This window comes from Ovis aries, chromosome X (assembly GCF_016772045.2).
Source record: "Ovis aries strain OAR_USU_Benz2616 breed Rambouillet chromosome X, ARS-UI_Ramb_v3.0, whole genome shotgun sequence".
NCBI lineage: Eukaryota > Metazoa > Chordata > Mammalia > Artiodactyla > Bovidae > Ovis > Ovis aries.
Window position 1 is genome coordinate 115,191,611 of NC_056080.1, and position 24,650 is coordinate 115,216,260.

Consider the following 24,650-nt stretch of genomic DNA (forward strand, 5'->3'; position numbering starts at 1 on the left):
CTGACTCTTTGTGACCCTATGGATTGTAGCCCCCAAGGCTCCCCTGTCCATTGGGATTTTTCAGGCAAGAATACTGGAGTGGGTTGCAATACGCTCCTTCAGGGGATATTGCCAACCCAGGGATTGAACCTGGATCTCCTGCATCTCTGCATTGCAGGTAGATTCTTTACCTCTGAGCCACTGGGGAAGCCCTATGTGTCTTTTAACCGCAATAAAAAAGGAGTAAATCTAGATGTTCTGTTATGGAAAGATCTTCAAAAAAGATAATTAAGTTAAAAAACAAGGTGAAAATAACATGAATGCTATGATTCTGTGTGTGCCTGCCCATGTGTGTGTGTATGACTGAAAAAGAGGATATATGTTTGCATTTGCCCTTAAGAATTCTGAAAGGCTACATAAGAAGGTGTTGACAGTGAGGCTGAGGGTTAAAGAGGGAAAACTATTTCTCCTTTTTCACTTTACTTTTTAAAGTCTTCTGTACTGTTTTTTTTTTCACCACTTGCACACATTATATTTACAGTAAATGTTTAGCATTTTTTACTGGAGCATAGTCACATTTAACATTTTGAAAGTGAAAGTGAAGTTGCTCAGTCGTGTCCGACTCTTTGTGACCCCATAGACTGTAGCCTACCAGGCTCCTCTGTCCATGGGATTTTCCAGGCAATAGTACTGGAGTGGGTTGCCATTTCCTTCTCCAGGTTTAACATTTTAAATAATGGCAAATAATGGTGCCAGGCATTGGTCTAAGCACTTACATGGAGTAGCTTATTTAATCTGGAAAATAACTCTATGAAGTAGGTCCTTTATTAGTCTTATTGCCATTTTATAGAGGGGGAAATGGAGTATCAGAGGGGTTGAATCCCACCATTTAACCACTACTCTATGCCTCTATGCTGTCTATAAAAAGGAGTCACTCTTCCTCCTTTTGTTAAAGACGCACTATATATACACATACATATATATTATCTTTAACAAACACAATACATGCTCATTAAGGGTAAAAAAAAAAAAAAAAGCTAATGTGAAGGGGAAAATCTAACCCTGGATTCTGCTAGCTAAAGACCAGCCTATTAACCTTTTGGTGTATGGCCATCCAGTCTTCAGCATATGGACCATTTTCTAGCCCAGTTGAGATTATATTGTACATAAAATTTTTTATTCTGCTTTTCTTTTGCTCCATATAATGTTATTTTCCCTTTAAACATTTCAAGTCCTCTTATAAATAGTCATAGTGAGTGTTTTTAAAGCTGGTAATGAGGGCCCCAGGTTTACGTTAGGGAAAAGAAAGAGTAATAAAATCTGTGGAAAAGAAAAGCATGGAAAATAGTTGGGAAGAAAAAAGTGTGGGTCTGCAAATACTAAGAAATGGCTTCCGTTTACTTGTTCATGTGTGTGAAAGTCTAGATTCTATTTTTTTCTTCTTTCTGGATCTTTATTATATTTTTCTCTATTCATACTTGGAAAGTTTGGTTGGGGTCTGTATGCCTAAGTGACTGTGTCTGGGAAACAGGCAGACATTTTGGAAATTTTTCCAGGAATCCAATTTTAGGAAAACTGGAAAACCAAAAGTAGATTATTGTGGTCTTAAGCTACTAAGAGAAAAGGCTATAATGATGGTGAGTCCTAGAGTATTATTACAATATTAGACCCAAAGTACGGAGACTGTCTAGCCCAATTCCCTTTTACAGGTGGAGAAGCCAAGCCCCAGAGAAGTAAAGTCAACCACCTAGGCCACACAGCTATTAACGGCAGAGTCTGCACTAAATTTAGGTCTCCTAATTCCTAGGCCACTGTTTTATGAAACTTCTGAAACCCTTTAAAATCAATTAATTAATCCTTGTAAGAAATCAGGGAAGTAGGTTAGTGTTATTTATTCTAACTTTAGAGCTATTTACTGGAAAAGTGATTAGGTGTCTGGAAGCCCAAAGTGATTCTACTGTAATTAAACAGGTTTTTAATCACTCCAAAAAGAACAAACTATTAAGTAGGCGTATCATCTTAAGAATTAGCTTTCAGTTTCTTGCACAACCAGTTTAAAGATCACCACTTTCACCTGGCATCTTAAATTCCTTTTATATTAGGCGTAAAGCCTGTATTTTGGTGGTAAGATTAAGCAATGCATAGCCCTTAGATTGGCTGCTTCTCAGTGCCCTTCAAGTCCTCAGAGAATGTTGGAGTGGGGGAGGGGGAGGGTGTCACCAGTGGACTTGCATAAATTATTAGAATGCATCTATTTGCCTATTGGTTTTCCTTCCAAATGACTTCCTTCGGCTGCAATTTCTTATCGGCCCTTTTGCTGTGTGGAATAAGCAGTGGACACAATAGATTTCTTTATGTAATTTATTGCAGTAATTATTGTCTGAATATGATAAAATTGTTTGCCAAAGCTGACTTTAATTAAAGTTTGCAGAGAAGATTCTTTAATCATGAAAGGAAACAAGTTGGAATGTTAAGTTCACAATTGGAATCCCAGTGGTTGTATTATAGCTTAGCAAGTAGGTGAGTTTGGAGTTCAGGGCCCCTTGTTTTTCCTTTCTCAGATTGTCTTGCTTCTAGTATTCACTGCTCTTATGCTGCCTGCTTTGGCATTCTAAGAGCTTTCCCTTTCCAAAATGTACCTCTAGTGCCAAAATTATTTCCTGCCACTGTGAAAATGCCCAGGCCCCCAGTTCCTTGATCTCAGCCAGCAGGAGATGAGGGATTAGAGACAGAGCTGAAAGAAACCTTGGAAAGCAAATTATTTGAATTTATTGATTGGGAAACTGAGGCTAGAGTGGCATGGTTACTTGCTGAATGTTAATAGCAGAGCTGCAGTTCGAATACATTGAGGAGTGATTTAACCAAAATGAACCTTAGCTTCCTCCCCTGTGAAATGGAAATCAGGATATTTACTGAGGTTACTATGAGGATCAAATATGACAAAATAAATGAAAATGCTTTGAAAACTCCTGTTCATGTTGGTTGTTCTTGTTCAGTTGCTAAGTCCTGTCTGACTCTGTGACCTCGTGGACTGCAGCATGCCAGGCTTCCCTGTCCTTCACTATCTCCTGGAGTCTGCTTAATTTTTAAAATTAAGCTATGCTGCTTACCTTATGCTAAGGGTTAATAACTAATAAATGTTAGCATTTGGATCTTCCAAAAGGGATCTGCATTTTGAAAGAGAGGATCCCAAGGACACATCTAAGCCTAGAGGGAAAAAAATGGACAGAGAAGCATTCTGGGTGCCCCTCAAAGCATTTAGTCAGGCAAAGCCATATATTTTAGGAGTAAGAACAAAACCTGTTTTCAGAGGCCAGGGAGCTAAGAACCTGAAAAACTGCCCACACAGTCATTCTAGCATCTAGGGTCGGGTTTGATTACATTAGCTTAAAAGGCCCCTTTAATACTGAAGTTCTATAATTGTGTGATTCCAAGTGATTCATTTTTATAACATATAGCTTTTCTTCAGAGACCATAATTTAAAAAAATAACATGAATCCCAATGCTCATTGCAGTGCTGTTTACAATAGCCAAAACATGGAAGCAACCTAAACGTCCATCAAAAGATGAATGGATTAAAAAGATGTGGTGTATATATATACACACATATATACACATACACACACACACACATATGGAATATTATTACTTGGCCATAAAAAAGAATGAAATGACGCCAACTGCAGTAACATGGATGGACCTAGAGATTATTATATTAAGTGAAGTAAGTCAGACAAAGACAAATATTATATGATATAACTTATTTGTGAAATCTAAAGAAATAATACAAATGAAATTATTTATAAGACAGAAAAAGATAGATATAGAAAACAAACTTATAGTTACCAAAGGGTAAAGGAGGGAGGGATAAATTAGGAGTTTGAGATGAATAGATATATACTCCTATATATAAAATAAACAAGGACTTACTGTATAGCACAGGGAACTATATTCAATGTATTGTAATAACGTATAATGGAAAAGAAAGTAACAGTATTGTAAATCAACTTCAATTAAAAAAAAAGACATCAGAGTGTTGCAGGTCAGGATTAGGAGGGTGGGAAGCAGGTTATTTTAGACTTTATACCAAAGGCAAAGAAGTGTTGGAGACCATGGATCACTTGAAAAACAACAGGGAGTTTTTGACCTGAAGTGTACAGTGCTCTGTGGTGAAGGTGGAACCACTGGAAATGAGGCTGAGGCCAGATCCCCAAGGATTTTATATATGCTTTGCCATGGGTTTTGGATCTTATCCTGAAAGCAAAGGAGAGCAGAAAGGAAGTAAAAAAGGATTTGAAGCTGGGATGGGCTTTGAAGTTAGAGTGTGGTGGTGTGATTATATTTGTGTTTAAGGACAACTCTGACTTCTGGTATAAAATGGATGAGGAGAGGAGCTTTGAGGGGCCAGCCAGGAGGGTGCAAGGCTAGAGGCAAGGGGCCAGGTTAGGAAGCTCTTTGGCAGTTGTGCAAACAGGATGGGAACCAGAGCAAGGCAGTTAGGTAGCAAGCAGGAATGTAGAGATATTTAGGACAGAATGAGCAGGCAAAGAGGTTTCCATAGAAGAGAGTGAAATTAGCACCCCCTCCCCGAATCAAAACTCGATGACATTTACCAGTTAATGAAGTAGAAAACAGTCTTGTGATAGCACCAGAAGTGAGATATAGCCCCCGGGGGTGAGTTGACAATAAATCTAATATGCATTGGCCATGTGATATGGCAGTCAAGAAAGCAAATGCCATCCTTAAGAAGCTAGAGGAGAAGAATCTAGTATCTGGACAAGGGACTAGACGGTGCCGAAGGGTCTGTGCCCTGGGGTTGCGGGGGTGGGGGGGGGGGGGGTGTTGGGAGGGAGGTTAGACCCAGTTCTAGCCTTCTACTTTTGAAAGATATAAAGGAATTGGCTTAAACTGAAAGCAGAGCCTTGAACCTGGGTCTCTGGAGTAGACTCTAGTCTGGTAGAATTGTGGGACCAATCTGTCTTCAAATTGTTGGGCCACCATTGGGAAGAGGGGAAAATTTGGTTTTGTGTGAAGTTACCAGGGGGCTGGTTTCACTTGACCTCAAGCTATGAGGCAGAGACACAAGCAGCGGTCTGTGGGGCTAGTGCGTTCTTGTCACTGGAAGTTGTTCAGACTAGAGGGCAAGGACCCTGTATGTGGGAAAAGAAAACCAAAAACCCAAAGCGAAACCAATCAGTGCTAGGGTAGAGTCAGTCGATGACCTTCGAGGTTCCTGCTGACCCTGTGATGTGTAAGTTCTGGCCAAGCGGGTGCACATTTCTCAGCAGTCTTACATCAGGGATGAATGAGGTGCACGGTACCTCTCCCAATCGCTTTCTTATACTACTTTATTCAAAGCAACTGGCTCGCGTGGCGGTCTGCAGACCAGGTGAGTTGCAGGCTCTAAATCGCTGTAACTTCGTTCAGGGGTGGGGGGTTGGGGGAGCCCGGGCAAAGCCTTGCAATCCTCAGGAGCAACCGCACCGTGGGATAAACTTCGGCTCGGGCTCTGCCGCACGAGAGGGGCGGGGTTACTTGAATTGATTCTCAGGAGAAGGCGATTGGCCCCCGGGGAATCCAAGGGGCGGGACTAGTCTATTGTTGCCATTGGTCCTGAGGGCAAGTTGAGGGATGGCAGCGAGGGGGGCGGAGTCCACGAGGGAAGGCAATTGGCTAGGCTAAAGCCCACCAAGGGGAGCTGGCCGGCAGGCGGGCTAGCCTGAAGCCGGGAGTCCGCAGCCAGTAGCCCGGAGGCGGCTGCGCGAGCTCGGCGGGGCGAGGGGCGCACGGGGCGTTGGCACTGGGACGCGCGCTTGCGTCGCCGACTTGGATGCAGCGGGGACGCTTCTGCTCCCCGTGCGCTCGACGCGAGCCATTCAACAGCTGGCCTCGCGGGCTACAATCGTAGGGAGCGACTGGGAGCTTTGCCGGTCGAGACTGCGGCGATTGGAAAGACGCGGCGGCAGTAGCGGCAACCGGGGTACGCCAGCAGAGACCCAGGTGGAGACGCAGCAGCACCCCAGGATCCCGGTAAATGCCCTCCCCTCTGCTTGCAGAGCGGCAGCCACGTCCCGCTGCGTATCAGCGGGCCGGCTGGCCTGGCCTACGGGAGCTGGGTGCCTGTAGACAGGGCCACGCGGGACCCATGGCGGGGATTGGGGAGGGGATGCTCAGGAGGCCTGGGTCGCTCTGCCTGCCCCTGCAGAGTCAGGGTTTCCAGAGATGCGCCGGGGCTCTTCCCCTGGTCCTCTCCGTTCACCCTAGACCTTGCCGCACCTCCCCCGGCCCTGGCGCCGCACTAGGGTCGGCTGTGGCACCCACGCCAGAGCTCGCTTCGGCCGCCGAGGTCACTCGAGGCATTCCCCTGGGATACGCTGACAGTGGCGTCTCGCTAGTGGGAACTAAAGGTGGCCGCTCCGGTACCACCGACAGGCCAAAGGCCGGATGTTCAGCTTCACCCCCGGCTCTGGTGCACTCCTCCAATTAACCAGCAGCCGGGCGCCGCCGACCCCGCCCCGCTGTGACCAGGTCCTGGGCTTCAGGGATTTGTCAAGAGTCTCGCTTGAGCTTTCCAGTGCGGGTGGAATAAAACTGTCCCCAACCTAACTGGTATGACAGGGCCCACCCATGGCACGGGGTTCTGAATTTGGGTTGGGGGCAGCTGGGCCAGGGAAGAGCAGTTTGGAGAGGCCCAGGCGGTAGGAGAAACTTCTGTTCCCGAACACGGAGAAGTCAGGTAGTCTTGGTGCATGGGACTCACCTCTTCTTTACACGTGGTCTCCTGCACTTGGCTATTTTATTTAAAGCCAACCGTTCAGTTCAGTTCAGTTCAGTCGCCCAGTCGTGTCTGACTCTTTGCGACCTCATGAATCGCAGCATGCCAGGCCTCCCTGTCCATCACCAACTCCTGGAGTTCACTCAGACTCACGTCCATCCAGTCAGTGATGCCATCCAGCCATCTCATCCTCTGGCGTCCCCACTGGAGAACTTTTGAATGTTGCTAACTCCAAGGAGTGAGTTTTATTGGAACACTGGATTCCAGCATGAGGACTGGTCACCCTTTTGACTTTTCCATTTTCTCTGCATCTTGTCTAGATTGGGACTAAGGTCTCAAAGATCAGGCCCATTTTGCTATGTTCTCTCCTACCTGCCTTGATCTAACTTTGGAACGTCATTCTGTTGAGAGAGCAACTTAGGCACAGACAGGGCTCCGTCTTCATGCTGAGAAAACTACTCTTTGGGATAGTATAGTTGGGGTCTCTCCAGTTCCGGTTTGTTTTTGTTTTTGTTTTTAGTTTGCTTTTTAAAGAATGTGACATTCCAATAGTCACATTTTTCTATGCCCTGTTTTTCTGTTTGGGTGGGAGGAGTCACTCAAAGCATTGAGTAGCTTGAAGTGTGGAATAACATGCGTGAAGTTATTTTTACCTTGGCTTTTGCTAAGCACAGAGAAAAGTAGCAAGTGGAATAGGCCTGCTGGCACGAGTGTCAGGGGATCCTAGCTATGGTGTAGATCAGAACACGATTGCAGGTGGAGTAACAGAGCCAAGGTGTGGAACCAGTGAAAACCATCTTGGCTTCTGTGATGGTGCCTGGGCTTTCCATGTGTGGCCACCTGCACTAAGTTGCTTCAGTTGGGTCTGACTCTTTGCGACCCCATGGACTGTAGCCCACCAGGCTCCTCTGTCCATGGGATTCTCCAGGCAAGAATACTGGAGTGGGTCTCCATGCCCTCCTCCAGGGCTTTCCGTGTAGTCCTAGCCAAAGAGCACACTTGCAGTGTGGCCCTTTTGTCTGGGTTCCCTGCCATACACTCGTGCGAAGAGCATGGCCTTTGACGGGCTTCATGTGTCATCTTCAGCATCAGAAGGAAAAGTGAGGTACAGAGATTTGGCAATATGAAGCTAGCTCATAGTGGTGGCAGTTGTAGTGGTGGTGGTGGTGTGTGTCTGTGTGTGCACACATGTGTGAGGGAGAGAAACTTGTTTCAAATGCTAAAGCAGCTCTCTGCCACCGAGCCTGGCTATGGGTTTGTCTTCCTAACCTGCATTCCTACTTTTGCTAGAGAGAGGGGTTTTGGCTGAGCTCTTTCAGAGCCAAGGTAGTGTTACTTGTATAATTCTCTTAGTGGCCATGTTGGGCCTCTATCAGTTCTGTGTTATAGCCAGCATGCTCCTGAAGCTGTAAGATGCTATGTATTAATAGCAAGTCGGAGGCTGAGGTAGACCAATGCCTAAGGCACAGTCTGAGCAGATGTGGACTGCATGGAATCCAGTGGTGCTTTGCTCAGAAGAGACACCATAAGGCTGGACCACTTAACAGCAGAATAAGGCCAGCCATAATAATAATATGCATTCACCTTAATTGAGTGTTTATGAGCATTAAATACTTGCATTATTTTTTGTAAACTTGACAATTGTGTAAGGTAGGCATTATTATCTTCTGAAGCTCAGAGAGGTTAGGTAAATAATCCAGCTGGTCAGTGGCAGAGGTGGGGTTTGAACCCGGGTCTGGTTGACACTAGCCCTTGAGCTTGAAAATATTTTACCATTTCATGTCACAGAGGAGGTTTCAGAAACCAGGTGGGATGTGAGCAAGGCTTTGAAGGGTGGGGTTTATGTAGGGAGAGAGGACATTTAGAGAGAGGGATTTGAAGGAACTCGAGGGAGACTGGCCTGGCTAGAAGGCGGGATGGACACAGGGCATGATTAAATACAGAGTTGGTGGGGGTGGGGTTGTGCTCTAAGAGCCTTGAAAGGAACTTGGGGCTTGATGCAGTAAGAATGAGGGCGAGGTTGAGAAGTTTTGAGCAAAGACAAGCAGGTCAAAGCCAGTCCTCATTCCTTGGTGTGTCCTACCTGGGTCCCCAGGCCTGTCCTTGCCTCATTCTTCCTTGAGAACCTCGCCCAGCTGTCAGTATATTTAACTCTTGTTTTAAAATTTCCTGAAACTTTGGAGAGCACTGGGTACATGCAACCAAGCAGAAGGAGCAAGCTGGGAGTCTGGGGTCAAGTTCAGCCCTAGATGGGTGTGCTTCAGCCCGTACAATATTTTTTTTTTAAGCAATTGAATTAGGGGCCAACGTTGAAAAACCAAGGAGCCCAATAAAAATCAGGATTTCCAGCTTCTCTCTTCTTTTAAAGTTTTTTTAATTTAATTTTTTTTAACACCAAAACATTTTGTATTCGGATATGGCCAATTAAAAATGTTGTGATAGTTTCAGGTGAACAGAGCGCTTCTCTTGAAATGCCAGAAGACTTGGCTGGGGTTTCGCCCACAGAAGACAGAACCATGCAGTGCTGATTGGCTGGGGTCACATCCCCCATGTCCTGGGACACACCTGACCTGGTGGGCCCCAGACCCGTGCTGGAGGGCAGCAATCCCTCATGCAGGAAGATGCTAATTTAGGATTAGCTTCTTGTCTAACTGTGTAATTAGGGAATTGTCAGACCCGCAGAAGGACTGATTCTGAAATGTGAATATTCTTAACATGCAGGAGTGCTGTGGCCCTGGCTGGGGAAGGGTTACTAACCAGGAGCTGAGCGGCATCCTGACGTGGCACCTTTCCTCTGGGCTGGGATTTTGAAGCCTGCTCTGATGGGGTCCCAAAGAGACAGTCTGGCAGGCCTTGCTTGGACTCAGGTTTTGTTCCTGAGAATCTGGGTCAAAATGATGAAAAGAGTTCAGATGGAAGAAGAACCGACTCGGAGATGGTGACCTAAAAAGTAACGTGTTCAAATCTGGTGAATCTGGAAGTCACTGAAGACACTATGTATGTTCTAGGGGGACAGGTATGAGCCATCTCTGTGCTGGTGTTTGGGGTGAGAGGTCTTCTTGGTGCAGGACTGTACAGGCCCTGCGAGACGCTTAGCAATTCTGGCCCTCTGTTCACCCAGTGACAGCAGTACCTGTCCCTGTGCCAGTTGTTGTGACAACTACAATCAATGGTAACTATGCCAGTCCCGCCACTTTTGAAGGGCACAGTGCTAACACATTTGAAAACCACTGAGGTATATTCCCAGGAATTCTAACCCATTTCACGAGGAAGAGTGTTAAACCCATTATCACTTCTCTGTGGCCCAGAGTATATCCTGTGCTTCCCACGGTGCTCACCATTTGCTTCTTCAGATTGCAGTGGTCTTAATTTATTTCTCTTTCTAGACACAGTTCTTTGAGGGTAACTCATCACTGTAGCTTCCAAAGTGTCTTAAACACTTAAATGGAGTAGCTGCTTATAGGTGCACTTAACTGATCTCCACATTCACTGATTAATATTAGTAGCTCTGGGGGCCTTGAAAGAACAAGCAAGTTTGTTTTAGCATTTCACTACACTATTCATCTCCAGATGCTATTATTTGTATTTTCAATATGGGAGTAACATTTTTTCTTTAAAAATTTGAAGTTTAGTTGATCTATAATGTTGCGTTAGTTTCTGGTATACAGTAAATTGATTCAGTTATACAAATATATATGTGATATGTAATATTTTTCAGATTCTTTTCCATTATAGGTCATTAGAAGGTATTGAATGTAGTTCCCTGTGTTGTACAGTAAATCCTTGTTGTTTATTTAGATAGTGGTGTGTATCTGTTAATCCCAAGCTCCTAATTTGTCCCTCCACCTGGCTTTCCCCTTCATTAATTGTAAGTTTGTTTACAACATCCGTGAGTCTGTTTTGAATGTAGTTGATGAGCAAATTCTTTGCTTCAGGAAAGACTTAGTATTGTTAAATCCCTACCACGTGCCAGGCTCTGTTCTAGGCTCTGAAGAGAAAATGATGAACAAGACACATGCAGTCCCTTTCTACTCTGATGGAACTTCCAAACTGGGGGTGGGGCAGATAAAAAGCAGATTAACTAGTCCACGTGATCACTTCAGTGTTACAGTGAAAATAAGATGGGTTGCTACACTACAACCTGATGGGGGTGGGAGCAGCCCTGTTTAAGACAGTGTTCTCTGAGTTGAATCTGAAAAATGGGAAAGAGCCAGCCATGAAAAGAGCTTGGAGGAGAGTGCTGCAGCCAGAACCCAGCATGGGGGCAAAGGCTTTGTGAGGAGTGAACCTGACGTGTTCAAGGAACAGTCAGCAAGGCCAGTGTGGCTGAAACAGGACAGGACAGTAGGGGAGAAGGGTAATGGGGTGAAAGAGGTGGGTAGGGGTTGGATTTAAAGGGAAACAGTTTAGATTTGGTACAAAGCATGTTGGGGAGCCACTGGAGGGTTTTGAACAGAGGAGCAACACCTTCTGAGTTAGGATTAAAAAAAAAAAATCATCTTGACTGTTGTGTAGCTTGAACTCTATGGGGGCAAGGATGGAAGGAGAGAGACCAGCAGGGGGCTGTTGCAGTCATCCAGGTTAGAGACCATGGTGGTGTGAACTTGTGGAGTAGCTGTGAAGATGGAGATGGATTTGGAATGTTTGATCAAGGAATGGAGTGGAAATGATCTTGCTGCAGTATTGAATCTGAAAGGAAAGGAGGAAGAATGCCTGGTAGCCTGAGCACCTGAGTGAAGGGCTCTATTTAGGGAGATAAGAGTTACTGGGTTTTGGGGATAGGGGGTAGTCTGAGGTAGGGAGCAGGTTTGGGGAGAGGAAAATTAAGGTTGAGCTGCAAATGGGACATTTAGCTTGGAAACATTGAATGGGTGGTTGAATATCAGTGTTAGGGTTGGCTGGAGCTCCAGCCTATAGAAAAATTAAATGCAAGTTAGAGCCACTTTAAGTTGCTATTATATAATGGAAACTAACAAAGGAGAAGGCGATGACACCCCACTCCAATACTCTTGCCTGGAAAATCCCATGGACAGAGGAGGCTGGTAGGCTGCAGTCCATGGGGTCGCGAAGAGTCGGACACGACTGAGCGACTTCACTTTCACTTTTCACTTTCATGCATTGGAGAAGGAAATGGCAACCCACTCCAGTGTTTTTGCCTGGAGAATCCCAGGGACGGGGGAGCCTGGTGGGCTGCCGTCTCTGGGGTCGCACAGAGTCGGACACAACTGAAGTGACTTAGCAGCAGCCGCAGCAACTAACAAAGGTAGTGGAAATCAGGACTGTGAGGATTCAACCATCCCTCCCCTCCACCTTTCGCCCATGGCAACCTCAAGTTTATTCTCAGTCTGTGAGTCTGTTTCCACTTTGTAAATAAGTTCATTTGTACCATCCCTTCTAGCTTCAACATATAAGTGACATTATATGATATTTCTCTGTCTGACTTACTTAGTATAACAATCTCTAGTCCATCCATGTTGCTGCTAATGAATAGTTGGGGGGTTTGAGATTGACTTGTACATAGTGCTGTATTTAGAGTGGGTAACCAACAAGGACCTACTGTATAGCATGGGGAAGTCTACTCAATGTTACATAACAGTGTTACAGTGGGAAAAGAATTTGAGAAAGAATAAATATTGGGTTGGCCAAAAAAGTTTATTTGGATTTTTCTAAAACCTGAACAAACTTTTTGGCCAAGCCAATACATATATATTTGTGATTGGGTCCCTTTGCTGTGCTCCTGAAGCTAGCACAGCATTGTTAATCAACTAAAGTCCAATATAAAATAAAAAGTAAAAAAGAAACCCAATAAGGATCCAGTGTGAGCAGGGCTGCAAGAAGATCAGACATGTTAACACTGCCGTTGGCATGATAAATTGACTTTATCTTTCAGGAGAACAACTTGACAATATGTAATAAGCCATGCAAATGTTTTCCTAGCCTTTGACATGGGAACATATTTCAAGGAAACAGTTTTTTTAAAGATTTGTACAAAGATTTCCATTAGTGGTGCTTGTTCTCATACTAGTAGTACAGAGCGGTAGTGGCGCTCTTGTGGAAAAGAAAAAAGAAAGCACAGATCCCAAGGGAGGGGGACCATGTAACCAAATATCTAGTAACTCTAAAGAGTTTCTATAGCCTTTCTCTTTATATAGAATTTCTCTCTATATAGAATTTGCTATAGGCACAAAAAGTGAAATGTGTTGACTATGTCAATTCTTGAATTGTGATTCAACAGGTGCAAACCCAGATTGTGAAGGCCCGTAAGTACAACTGTGTAAACCTCACATGCTATTCATGCTGAAAATAATAAATATACAGTTGTCCTGTTTTTTCAAACCACTGCATCTGCTTTTGACTTTGTCCCCCTTTCTCCAAACACTTGGCAGTGTTTGATGATCAGGGTGCTATGACACAGAGGTCCACCATGAAGAATTCACATGAATTGTGGCTTCTCCAGTCTTTCCTCCCTTTATCACACTTTTGCCAGAAGGTATTGGAAAGTATCTTCTCCTGCAGGATATGTATTCAAATAAGTTTCCCTTGGGATTTTATTTTTTCTCTATTTTTTTTTTAATTTTTATTTTTACTTTATTTTACTTTACAATAAAATACTGTGGCTCTCACAGACTGCATGGTCCCATGTAAAGGTTGCTTTTTCCCTGTAGGTGGCGACTCGTGGGCAGGAATCTTGCTGGTAATTTTCAGGTTGTGAAGATAAAACCTGAGAAGCAAAACACTGGTGACTTGACGATATGCAAAGATTATTTCTCACAAATAATTCTCTGACTCTTCAATGAGTGAGGCAGAAGTACAGAAGATACTCCAACCACATTCCGTTAAATCCCTGATAGCTTTTTTTCCCTAATATGAAAAAGAGAAAGCAATGCGTCTACTTCAGTAGCGTCATAGTAAACTAATACAAGGTGTAAGGCGGTATTCCTAGCTGGAAGTGTCTAGAGAGAGATATTTTGTAACAAAAATGTTCTTGCTGTTGGAAAAGGGGGCAAAAGACCACAAGATTGGTCAGACAGGTCTTCCAACTGCCCTGTGCTCCCTCCCTTGCAACCATGGACTGACTCATACTAACAAAGTGGCATAAATGTATTTGCACTGAAAGACCTAACACAAACCTTTCTTTAGGTTAATTTAGTGACTGAGCACACACACACTTTTTTTTTAATGGAAGTATTGTTGATTTGCTCTATTGTGTTAGTTTCAGGTATAACATAGTGATTCAGTATTTTTGCAGATTCTCTTCCATTATAGGTTATTCCAAGATATCAGGTATAATTCCCTGTGCTATACAGTAAATCCTTGTTGCATATCTATTTTATGTAGTTTGTTGACCATGCCTCAAATTTGTCCCTCCCCTCCTCCCTCCCCACTTTGGTAACCATAAATTTATTTTCTATGTCTGAGTCTGTTTCTGTTTTGTATATATATTTATTTGTATTATTATTTAGATTCCACATTTAAGTGATATTATACAGTATTAGTATTTGTCTGACTTCTTTCACTAAACATAGTATTCTCTAGGTCTGTCTACATTGCTGCAGATGTCAATATTTCATTCTTTTTATGGCTGAGTAATTGGGTTAATTTATTTTTATTACTCTCAGAAACACTTTGCTTTCCCCAACATTATCACATAAGGGAACATTCATATGATCTTTTAAAAGAGGGAAACAAAAACAAGAAATTAAGTTGCCCAAAGAGGTGAGTTAACACGAACCCAGTTTTCTTCATTTCAAGATCAAAATTTCCTGTACTAAACCGTACTTTAGAGCAGATTTTCTTTGTGCTGGTAGAAGAGATTCTCTCTCAGTAAGACTGCAGTATATCATGGTCGCAAATTGGTCATTGCTGTGGGTCTCCAAAAAGTCACTTATTTTATGCCCTGAAAGCCCCCAGAGCCACAATAAGCCCTTTAGGACCATCTTAATTTGAGAATTTAGTCATTTGGTGGATCCTAGATTGGTTGTCTTCCCCTTATTGCAACATTGTGTGCTGCTCATTTTAATGATGTGATTTAAAGATTTTTAAGATCAGAGCATATGGTCAGCCCAGTTTTTAAATTGTTATTCAGGGGACTTCCCTGGTGGTCCAGTGACAGACTGCATTCCCAATGTAGGGGGCCTGGGCTTGATCCCTGGTCAGGGAACTAGATCTCACCTGCCACAAGTGAGGTTGCATGTCGCAGCTAAGACCTGGCACAGCCAAATAGACAAAGATTTAAAAAAAATTATAGTTCGGGTTAATGATGTATCAAAACACCTGAACGTTCATCCATGACCTCTTGACTGAAAAACCAGGGAACTCCTCTATTTGGTCAAGACTTACTAGAATTCTGTACTAGTTGAGAAATTGGAAATTGACTAGGTTGATTTGACCCAAATACATTTTGGCTGCCTTGTTGACAATGAATATGTCAATATAACTTTATACATCTTAAATGCTTTCAAAAATGACTTAACTGTAAGTTTCAGAAGCCTAAAGAAAAAAGGGAGCAAAAGACTACTTTGAAAGAGGATATTGAGTTGTGCAGATGGCCTTATTTTTTTTCACTGTTTAAAAAAAATGTGCCTCATTCAAATAGCCTTCCTAGCACCCTGACAACAAGTATTTATGAGAGTGAGAAAAAGGGAGAGAAAATGAATGAGGCATACTTTGCTTATGACTCAGGTTCTTTTAATGTCATGGTTCTGATCTAAAACACCTGAGGTGTAACAGAGGCCTCCCTCTAGTATCTTCTGAAATTAGAGAAGGTATTGGAAGAACTTTGCTTGCAGACCCTATAGAATGTATTGATTTAAAAAAAAAAGAAGAAGAATGTATTGATTTTTCACTACAGGTTCAAACAACTGTTTTAGGGAATATCTCGAAACTGATTACTTTTCTCTAGTCTCTTATTCTACTGCTATTTAGTCAGCTTTGCTACTAGCTATAGAGGCAGGAAGATGGGGCGGACCCATGACTAGAGAAAGCAGCCACGGTTCTCTGAGAAGCTGCTAGAAATGTTCTGGCGTTGAGAACTGGTTGAGTGAAATGCTTTGGTAGAGCTGTGTACACAAGATACTGCTGGAATGTGCACTGTGTAAACATTATTGAATAACTCTAATTTTTGAAGGTTAAAGGAGTTCTCATTTGCCTCTGCAAAGGCGTTGAAGAATGAGTGATCTCAGTGGTGCTGCCTTTCATAACAAGGCTAGAAGAGAGATATGTGTGTGTGTGAGGGGGCTAGGAGGCCATGGTAGAACATACTAGAGCATGGGAATAGTTAAAAGTCTTGATTAAAACTCAATTTTTGAATCATTGATGAAGGCCATACTTATGACATTCCTTGCCATCAGGGCTTAGCTTATATTAGGCATATGACAGGGATTAGTAAAAATGATGGGGAAATTGTTAATGAATTCTACCATTACTATCAATTGAAGCACAGACATATTAAAAGGGAATTTAGCATAATACTCTCAAGGTCTTTCCATGTTGTCACCGATGACATGATTTCATCTCTTGTATAGAGTATTACGCTATGTAAAATAAGTCAGAGAAAGACAGATACCAAAAGATCTCACTCACATGTGGAATGTAAAGCACAAGCAAACACGTAAAATTAATTAGCAAACCAAGCAAAGCAAATACATAGATATAGAGAACAAAGTAGTGGTTACCAGAGGGAAAGGTGCTGGGGAGAGGGTGAAATTATAAAGGGGGTCAACTGTATGGTGTTGAATGGAAAATAAATTTCTGGTGGTAAGCACACTGTAGAGTACTCAGTAGTGGACATATAATTTATGTGCATACAGTTTATATAATGTTATAAATCCCTTTACCTCAATTTAAAAAAAAGTATTTAGAGGGCATATTCAGTCCAGTTCAGTCATTCAGTCATGTCTGACTCTGTGACCCTATGGACTGCAGCACACCAGGCTTCCCTGTCCATCACCAACTCCTGGAGTTTACCCAAATTCATGTCCATTGAGTAGGTGATGCCATCCACCCATCTCATCCTCTGTTGTCCCCTTCTCCTCCTGCCCCCAATCTTTCCCAGCATTAGGGTCTTTTCAGATGAGTCAGCTCTTCACATCAGGTGGCCAAAATATTGGAGTTTCAGCTTCAACATCAGTCCTTCCAATGAACACTCAGGACTGATTTCCTTTAGGATGGACTGGTTGGCTCTCCCTGCAGTCCAAGGGACTCTTAAGAGCCTTCTCCAACACCAGAGTTCAAAAGCATCAATTCTTCGGTGCTCAGCTTTCTTTATAGTCCAATTCTCACATCCATATGTGACTACTGGAAAAACCATAGCTTTGACTAGACAGACCTTTGTTCACAAAATAATGTCTTTGCTTTTTAATATGCTGTCTAGGTTGGTCATAACTTTCCTTCCAAGGAGTAAGCATCTTTTAATTTCATGGCTACAGTCACCATCTGCAGTGATTTTGGAGGGCAAATTATGTTGTTTTAAAGAATCAATTTTAAATCATATCCTGGTAACTTGATCTCAGTGATTTTGCCTATTTGAGTAGATACATTTTTATTAATGGACTTACCAGGTGGCTCAATGGTAAAGAATCCACCTGCCAGTGCAAGAGACACAGGTTCAATCTCTGAGTCAGAAAGATCCCCTGGAGGAGGAAATGGCAACACACGCTAGTATTCTTGCTTGGAAAATCCCATGGACAGAGGAGCCTGGTGGGCTATAGTCCATGGGGGTCACAAAAAAGTCAGACACAACTGAGCAAATAAGCATGCATGCATTTTTATTAATAAATATAAATATGCATAAAATGTGTAACTGTACTAAATAATATATGTAATTTAAAGTAGTTTTCCTTTTTAAATTGAAGGATATTTGATTTACAATATTGTATTAGTTTCAGGTATGCAGCAAAATGACTCAGTTATATATGTATATATATATTCTTTTCCATTATAGGTTGTTATAAGATATTGAATATAGTTCCCCATACTGTACAGTAGGTCCTAGTTGTTTATCTCATTTATATAGAGCACTATCTATCTGTTAATCCCCAAATCCTAATTTATCAATCCCCCACCCTTCCGCTTTCGTAACCATAAGTTTGTCTGAGTCTGTTTCTGTTTTGTAAATAAGTTTACTTGTATCATCTTTTTTAGATTCCACATATAAATGATATCATATGATATTTGTCTTTGATTTACTTCATTTTGTATGATAAACTCTAGTTCCATCCATGTTGCTGCAAAAGGCATTATTTCATATATGTGTTCCTAAGCCATAAAAAACATATATGAAATGCCATTTGCAGCAACATGGATGGAACTAGAGATTATCATTCATATATATGTGTGTGTGTATACATATATATATATATATGTAACCTTCTTTATCTGTTCAGTTGTTAATGGACACTTCGGTTGCTTCCATGTCTTTGCTATTGTAAATAATTCTGCTGTGAACATTGGGGTGCATGTATCTTTTTGAATTAAAGTTTTTGTTTTTTCTGGAAATATGCCCATGAGTGGGATTGCAGGATCATATAGTAACTCTATTTTTAGTTTTTAAGGAAACCTCAATACTGCTTTCCATAGTGGCTGCAGCAGTTTACATTCCTGACTGGTGTAAGATGATACCTCGTTGTAGTGTTGATCCGCATTTCTCTGATAATTAGCGATGTTGAGCAGCAGATTGCTTTATTATTTTTAAAAATTAGTTTATTTTAATTGGAGGATAGTTGCTTTACAATATTGTGATGGTTTTTGCCATATATCAACATGAATCGGCCATAGGTATACATGGACTCCATGGCAGATTACTTTTGAACATGTTAAAACAGGGATTGTATGGGGGAAAAGGGCACAAACCTTTTAAAACCTATTTTCAGGCATAAGGTAGGGCCTTGTACAGTTTTAACTAGATTCAAGGATTGGCATGTTTAAGCTTAGAGTTGAGAAAGTGTCCTGTTTAGAAGTTTCTGGCCTCTCTGAATGACTAAGAGGATGCAGCCACCCCAGGCCCTCCTTTCCTCACCGTGGCCTTCAGATGCGGCACCAGCCTCAGTCTCTGCTCAGCATTCTTTACTTGCTGAGGCCATCTTGCTCTCCATTGTGGTCATCTGACTTGTGACCTCTGCTGTAGAATTTACTGCTTATTTTAGAGTCGGCGTGAGAATGAAGCAATGGCCACTTTTTTTAATGTCAAAAAATATGGGTATCAAGCACTATAAAATACCATCTGATCCATTTCCCTTCAAATTTTAGGAGAGCATTTTTTATACTTCAGGAAAGCAGAAAGATCTGGCTAAAATATAGAAACTGAGTGGAAATTGCCCTTGTGAAGGATATGAGGCATATGTTTAATGTCAAGAAGTTGATTTTTAGTAGTCTTTGTGAATTTAATCTTAAGTAGAAGGAAAAATAGAAAATTTACATACAATCCGTTTATATCAATCATGATTTTAAATGAGTGACTAAAAAATGCCTCTGTTAACAGTGTAAATCACCAAAACATTTTATTAAAACCACTTTGCAAAAAACTCATCACTCAGTTTCTGAACTTCATTCCTGTGTATACATAGTTTTGACAAAATTGTATCTAAAATGACACCACAATAAGCATCTTTGAACATGTTCTCTTCTTATTTTTAATTCTTTCCTTAGGTTGAGTTCCTAGAGCAGGTTCCTGGTTCAAAGGGGATGAGCATTTTTATGGTTCTTGGTTTGTTTTGCCAAGTTATCCTAAAAAAAAGATGTAATTAATTTTTCATTCTGGTAGCTCCGCTGGTAAAGAATCCGCCTTCAATGCAGGAGACCCCGGTTTGATTCCTGGGTCCAGAAGATCCCCTGGAAAAGGAATAGGCTACCCATTCCAGTATTCTTGGGCTTCCCTGGTGACTCAGATGGTAAAGAATCAACCTGCAATGTGGGAGACCTGGGTTCGATCCCTGGGTCAGGAAGATCCCCTGGAGGAGGGCATGGCAACCCACTCCAGTATTCTTGCCTGGAGAATCCCCATGGACACAGGAGCCTGGTGGGCTACAGTCCATGGGGTCGCAGAGAGTTGGACACAACTAAATGACTGAGCACAGCACAGCAGCAAGATATGAAGGTGCCTAGTTTTTCCTTCTTCCCCAAACTCTCCCATGAGTGGGCTTTTGTAATTTTTTAGTTATTTGTGTTAAAAGTACTCAGTGTGATTGTATATCTTGAAATTAAATTATAGATCTTGGTATCGTTAGCTATTTTTGTATAATAAGCCATCCAAAAACTTAGTGGTTTAAACAAAAACCATTTCTTATTTCTCATGAGTCTGTAGTTTCTCACGACTGTTCTGCTCATCTGTGATGGCGGCAGTTGATCTTAATGGGGATTGCTCTTATGTGAGCTGTCAGTTGGTGGGCTGGCTGGGAGCTGGCTGGACTAGGATGGCTGATGAGCTCTTCCCCATGCAGCCTTTTTCAAGCAGGCTAGCCCAGGATTCTCCACATGCTATGGAAGGGTTCCAGGAGAGTGAGGGCCACTTGATGCCTCGTCTGAGAGCTGGTACTTGAACACTTTTGCCACATTCTATTAGGGGGGAAAAAGGCGAACTCACGTTCAAGAGCTGGGGAAAAGTAAACTCTATCTCTTGATAGCAACAACTCTCAGTTCAGTTCAGTTGCTCAGTCGTGTCCAACTCTTTGAGACCCTATGGACTGTAGTACGCCAGGCCTCCCTGTTCATCACCAACTCCTGGAGTTCACTCAAACTCATGTCCATTGAGTCAGTCATGCCATCCAACCATCTTATCCTCTGTCGTCACCTTCTCCTCCCACCTTCAGTCTTTCCCAGCATCAGGGTCTTTTCAAATGAGTCAGCTCTTCACATCAGGTGGCCAAAGTATTGGAGCTTCAGCTTCAGCATCAGTCCTTCCAGTGAACACTCAGGACTGATTTCCTTTAGGATGGACTGGTTGGATCTCCTTGCTGTCCAAGGGACTCTCAAGAGTCTTCTCCAACACCACAGTACAAAAGCATCAATTCTTTGGTGCTCAGCTTTCTTTATAGTACCAATCTCACATCCATATGTGACTACTGGAAAAACCATAGCTTTGACTAGACAGACCTTTGTTGGCAAAGTAATGTCTCTGCTTTTTAATATGCTGTCTAGGTGGGTCATAACTTTTCTTCCAAGGAACAAGCATCTTTTAATTTCATAGCTACAGTCACCATCTGCAGTGATTTTGGAGCCCAAAAAAGTAAAGTTTCTCACTGTTACCATTCTTTCTCCATCTATTTGCCATGAAGTGATAGGACCAGATGCCATGACCTTAGTTTTGTGAATGTTGAGTTTTAAGCCAACTTTTTCACTCTCCTCTTTCACTTTCATCAAGAGGCTCTTTAGTTCTTTCTGCCTTAAGGGTGGTATCATTTGCATATCTGAGGTTATTGATATTTCTTCCAGCAATCTTGATTCCAGCTTGTGCTTTATCCAGTCCAGCATTTCTCATGATGTACTCTGCATTTAAGTTAAATAAGCAGGGTGATAATATACAGCCTTGACTGACTCCTTTCCCAATTTGGAACCAGTCTGTTGTTCCATGTACAGTTTTAACTGTTGCTTCTTTACCTGCATACAGATTTCTCAGGAGGCAGGTCAGGTGGTCTGGTATTCCCATCTGTTTAAGAATTTTCCACAGTTTATTGTGATCCACACAGTCAAAGGCTTTGGCATAGTCAAAAAAGCAGAAGTAGATGTTTTTCTGGAACTCTCTTATTTTTCTGTGATCTAGCGGATGTTGGCAATTTGATTTAAGTTCATGTACTGTTGAAGCCTGGCTTGGAAAATTCTGAGCATTACTTAGCTAGTATGGGAGATGAGTGCAATTGTGCGGTAGTTTGAGCATTCTTTGGCATTGCCTTTCTTTGGGATTGGAATGAAAACTGACCTTTTCCAGTCCTGTGGCTACTGCTGAGTTTTCCAAATTTGCTGAGCATCATCTTTTAGGATTTGAAATAGTTAAACTGGAATTCTATCACCTTCACTAGTTCTGTTTGTAGTGCTGCTTCCTAAGGCCCACTTGACTTCACACTCCAGGATGTCTGGCTCTAGGTGAGTGATCACACCATCGTGGTTATCTGGACCATTAAGATCTTTTTGGTATAGTTCTTCTGTGTATTGTAGCCACCTCTTCTTAATATCTTCTGCTTCTGTTAGGTCCATACCATTTCTGTTCTTTATTGTGCCCATCTTTGCATATTAAGTTCCCTTGGTATCTCTCATTTTCTTGAGGAGATCTCCAGTCTTTTCCATTCTATTGTTTTCCTCTATTTCTTTGCACTGATCACTGAGTAAGTCTTTCTTATCTCTCCTTGCTATTCTTTGGAACTCATTCAAATGTGTATATCTTTCCTTTTCTCCTTTGCCTTTCACTTCTCTTCTTTTCATAGCTGTTTGTAAGACCTCCTCAGACAACCATTTTTCCTTTTTGCATTCTTTTTCTTGTAGATGGTCTTGATCGTTGCCTCCTGTACAATGTCATGAACCTCCATCTCTATGTCATGTTATAAAGTGTGTGGATACAGGGAGGGGTGAAAAATCAGCATCATTTTTGCAGCTGTTAGACTGCAGTGGTCAATATTGTCCTTCAAAGCTCCCATCTTTCAAAACTCTATACCTGTTCCAGCAATGTACCCAGTAATTAAAAAAATACAGAGAGCCTTTCTCAGAATATAAGCCAATTAAGAAAATCACTTTGTTCTTTCTAGCCATCCATTCTGTACAGCATTCTTGAGTTAATTTTTGATGATTTTGAAATATCAAATCCACAGTAAAACAATTTCAAATTTGACCTCCATCAAGACTATTTAAAAGAATGTACCCCAGACTTTGAAATCAATCCAAGCAAAGCATTCTAAAAGGTTTAAAATGGTAGTATCCTTGGAATACTGGAGAGCCTGACAAACTGGTTACCTTGAAGTGATTAACTATTTTGTGTATATTTTTTCTGGAACATTTGTTAAAGCCTTGCTTTAAATAAATACCTATTGACTACAGATAAATTTGGGGGTTAGTGTATCTTAATTGAATATCAAATTACTTTTCCTTCTAAAGGAGTTTAGTGTTGACTTATTTGGGTTGCAAATTGCAGCAAACTGACTGGATTTTGTCTTCATTTCGCTCTTTAGATAATGTTTTCGGAGAAGTAGTACATGTTTATTCCCATATCATCCCAGTTCAGTATTCCTGTCATAAGGATTTGTAGAACCTAATGTTTTAAATATTGTTTTTAGTAAAGTGTAAAGTGTTATTCGCTCAGTTGTGTCCAACTCTTTGTGACCCCCTGGACTGTAGCCTGCCAGGCTCCTCTGTCCATGGGATTCTCCAAGCAAGAATACTGGAGTGGGTTGCCATGCCCTCCTCCAGGGGATCTTCCTGACCCAAGGATCGAACCTGCGTCTCTTATGTCTCCTGCATTGGCAGGTGGGTTCTTACCACTAGTGCCACCTGCGAAGTTCAGACACTGCATTTAGTGGCTTTTAAAAAACCAGTGTATACAAACTTTGTCCCCTAAAGGGAGTTGACGAGTGGTCTTTCAGGAACAGTGATAAAAGAATTCTATGCCTATAAAGTTAACCAAGATTTAGCAGTAAATCTTGCCTGAGAGTTTCCATCATCTGGCCATACATGTTTGGGTTTAAGTCTCCTTGAAGTTAACATTAATGAGAAACTCAGGTGATACAGATTTTGAATACATCTACCTTTAGGCAATGGCAATCCACTCCAGTACTATTGCCTAGAAAATCCCATGGACAGAGGAGCCTGGTAGGCCCCAGTCTATGGGGTCGCAAAGAGTCAGACACGACTGAGCGACTTCACTTCACTTCACTTCACTTTTAAAAAAGAAAACTCCTTTATTGAGAAGTGCTATTTGGAGTCAGCAAAGAGGAGCAGAAATCCCTAATTGCCAGTATCGATGATCTTATGAGGACAGCCTAAGAGAGCTTGTTCACATGAAATGCCAGCAAGCACTCATGTTTGGACATTTTTCCATTCCAAAAGTAGAGGGCAGATTCTCTTTGTCATTCACTAGAAGAGGTTGTTTTCTCTTCCCTTGATCTAAAAGTTCAATTTAGTGAAAGTCAACAGCCTGGAGAAATGAGAATAGATTATGTCTGCGTAAGACTTGGAAACCAACCTGGACAAAGGATGTTAGATCAGTTGCCTGGGTTAGAACTGTCAGCTGGGTGCATGTCCATAAATGTGCTACATGTATTTTCTCCTGGCCCTGTTTCTGTGCCATCCCAAGCAAGTTTTTCTGCGACTTTATATTCCAGCTCAATTATACAACAGACTAGAGATTTGAAATCTTGGAGTGTTAATGTATTGTTGTTCAGTCGCTAAGTCACATCCAACTCTCTGTGACCGCATGAACTGCAGCATGCCAGGCTTTCCTGTCCTTCACTATCTCCCAGAATTTGTTCAAACTCATTTCCATTGAGTCAGTGATGCCACCCAACCATCTCATCCTCTGTTGCCTCCTTCTCCTCCTGCCCTCAATCTTTCCCAGCATCAGGGTCTTTTCCAGTGAGTTGTCTCTTTGTATCAGGTGGCCAAAGTATTGGAGCTTCAACATCAGTCCTTCCAGTGAACATTCAGGGTTGATTTCCTAGGATTTCAGTAGAATTGACTGGTCTGATCTCCTTGCAGTCCGAGGGACTCTCAAAGAGTTTTCTCCAGCACCACAGTTCGAAAGCATCAATTCTTTGGCTCTCAGCCTTCTTTATGGTCAAACTCTCACATCCATACATGACTACTGGAAAAATCATAACTTTGACAAGATGGACCTTTGTTGGCAAAGTGATGTCTCTGCTTTTTAATATTCTGTCTAGGTTGGTCATAGCTTTTCTTCTAAGGAGTAAGCATCTTTTAA

The 24,650-nt window shown here is 42.1% G+C and overlaps 1 protein-coding gene across 2 annotated transcripts in view; it reads left to right on the plus strand.

Moving 5' to 3' along the window:
* The window catches only part of LOC101106061 (A-kinase anchor protein 17B), a 45,775-nt gene that overhangs the window by 8,593 nt on the left and 12,532 nt on the right, over nucleotides 1–24,650 (plus strand). Inside the window, exon 1 of one of the 2 annotated variants that reach the window (XM_015105073.4) lies at nucleotides 5,660–6,009. The exons of the other annotated variant lie outside the window; for it this stretch is intronic. The gene's annotated coding sequence lies outside the window, so the exon portion shown is untranslated. Of the gene's footprint in view, nucleotides 1–5,659; nucleotides 6,010–24,650 lie in introns of those variants that run through there. 2 annotated transcript variants of the gene reach the window in all.